The sequence below is a fragment of the Petromyzon marinus genome, unplaced genomic scaffold, assembly GCF_048934315.1.
Source record: "Petromyzon marinus isolate PM22_M1 ecotype Great Lakes invasive population unplaced genomic scaffold, UKy_Petmar_22M1.pri1.0 PM_G_Scaffold_6, whole genome shotgun sequence".
Classification (NCBI taxonomy): Eukaryota; Metazoa; Chordata; class Hyperoartia; order Petromyzontiformes; family Petromyzontidae; genus Petromyzon; species Petromyzon marinus.
Window position 1 is genome coordinate 1,017,501 of NW_027423013.1, and position 2,500 is coordinate 1,020,000.

General features: G+C 37.3%; 1 pseudogene; it reads right to left on the reverse strand.

The window, feature by feature from the left end:
- The window catches only part of LOC142919109 (28S ribosomal RNA), a 10,608-nt pseudogene that overhangs the window by 2,559 nt on the left and 5,549 nt on the right, over positions 1-2,500 (reverse strand).

Genomic DNA, 2,500 nt, shown 5'->3' on the forward strand with positions numbered 1-2,500 from the left:
CAGGACTCTCAAACTGATGTATTCCAAAAATAAAGAATTAAAATAACAAAGTCTAATCTATATAAGCGCTCTTGAATAAAGCAGTGTAAAAAAAAATAGCAATATAAAAAAAAAACAAGTCTTCGTCTTGGAAAATAACAAAATCTAAAAGAAAAGAAAAGTCTTCTTTGTGGAAAATAGTAAAATAAAAAAAACCAAGACTTCACCTTGGAAAATAACAAAATCTAATCTAAAACATCTTAAATAAAGCTTATTTGTAATCTTCTTTGTAGGCAGAAAATAGTAAGTTACAGGACTCTCGAACTGATGTAGTCCAAAAATAAAGAATTAAAATAACAAAGTCTAATCTATATAAGTGCTCTTGAATAGGCTTCGTGTAAAAAAATTGCAATAAAAAAATACCAAGTCTTCGTCTTGGAAAATAACAAAATCTAAAAGAAAAGTCTTCTTTGTGGAAAATAGTAAAATAAAAAACCAAGACTTCACCTTGGAAAATAACAAAATCTAATCTAAAACATCTTAAATAAAGCTGGTTTGTAGTCTTCTCTCGAACTGATGTAGTGCAAAAATAAAGAATTAAAATAACAAAGTCTAATCTATATAAGTGCTCTTGAATAAAGCTTCCTGTAAAAAATAGCAAAAAAATACCAAGTCTTCATCTTGGAAAATAACAAAGTCTAAAAGAAAAGAAAAGTCTTCTTTGTGGAAAATAGTAAAATAAAAAACCAAGACTTCACCTTGGAAAATAACAAAATCTAATCTAAAACATCTTAAATAAAGCTTATTTCTAATCTTCTTTGTAGGCAGAAAATAGTAAGTTACAGGACTCTCGAACTGATGTAGTCCAAAAATAAAGAATTAAAATAACAAAGTCTAATCTATATAAGTGCTCTTGAATAAGCTTCGTGTAAAAAATAGCAATATAATAAAAATACCAAGTCTTCGTCTTGGAAAATAACAAAATCTAAAAGAATGGTCTTCTTTATGGAAAATAGTAAAATAAGAATACCAAGACTTCACCTTGGAAAATAACAAAACCATCTTGAAAAAAGCTTATTTTTAATCTTCTTTGTAGGCAGAAAATAGTAAGGCGAAAATAAAGTCCCCTCTAAGCTCTAAAGTAACAAATACGACGTGTTAAAAAAAAAAAACTAACAATAAAAAAAAGAACCAAGACTCCGTCTTGGAAAATAACAATCTAAATTGTGGAAAATAGTAAAATGAAATAAAAACCGACTTCACCTTCGAAAATAACAAAATCAATCTAAAACAAATGACATCTTAAAACAAAACTATTATTTGTTTTGGAGGTTGTCTATGACTGTTCATAGACCGCATAATTTCCACAGAACATTCTCAGAATATCAAGAGAGAAAAGCAGCGTTCTGCGGGAAATCATCTTGGCCAGTGATGTCGTTCTGGGTTTGGTCAGGCCCAGGGAGGTAAGTACCTCGTTATTCTCAAGGGGCCACTTTCCTCTTGCCCCAACCGGGAATCCAAAGAATGTGACCTTGCTAGCCTTCGTCAGCACTTTGACTTGATCACCAAGAGGGGTATAGTACGAAACTTTGTGCGAGGCAGCATCTGACAAGGTATTCTTTGAAAGCTCAAAACGGACGGTGACATCGATCACAACCGCCTCCTCATCTTTTGCAAACACGAGGTCAGGCTTTCTCATCTCTCCCGTCTCGGATATGAACCGTGGCTCTTTGTATACAGACCAGCCCAATCTAGCCGCTTCGTCTGCCAGAATGTTACTGATCTTGTTATGTCGCGCAATTCTTGCTTTCTGTACTGCAGGACATTGACCGAGAATGTGCGAAAGGGACTCGAGTCTGGCAGAGCATTTCCTGCAGGAACGTAAGGCCCCATCTCTGCCTCTGTTCAAGCTTTCTCTTGTTGGGTAAATATTTGCCCTTAGTTGTAGTGCTGCGATAAAGAAGCATTGTTTAAAGCCGCACCATGGCCTCAACCAAGCATTACTGATTCTATCATGCGCAAAGTTTACAATGCCCCTTCCTTGAACCGGCTTTTCGCACCATCTCTGAAATTCATGCTCCCTCCAATCGCAGGGTCTCGGATATACAGGTTCTTTTGACACCGAGTCCCTGAGAACGAATGTTGGGATTGCATCACTGTCGCCCCCTGCTCGTACCCACAAATTACGGTATTCTTCCTCCATACCCTGCGAGGACACAATATTACGGGTGATAGCATCGGACGAGTTTGCTATACGTTGCAGCCTTCTAACTTGAACCGAAGGGATTGTTTTTTCCAGTTTCAAGATGGCAAGGCCTCCGTCTCGGGCTCTGGCATATAACAGTCCATCACAAGTTGAAGCGGGAAGGTGGAGCCATCCTTTTACCGCCTTTCTAATCTCTTGGTCCAACCCACGGAGAGTTGATTGCTTGCAGTCCGAGTGGTCTGCAGGATATAACAATCTGGGTAGGGCATAGGCATTGAGTAGTTCAACCTTCTGAGTTGGCTTCAGAGGCGCCTC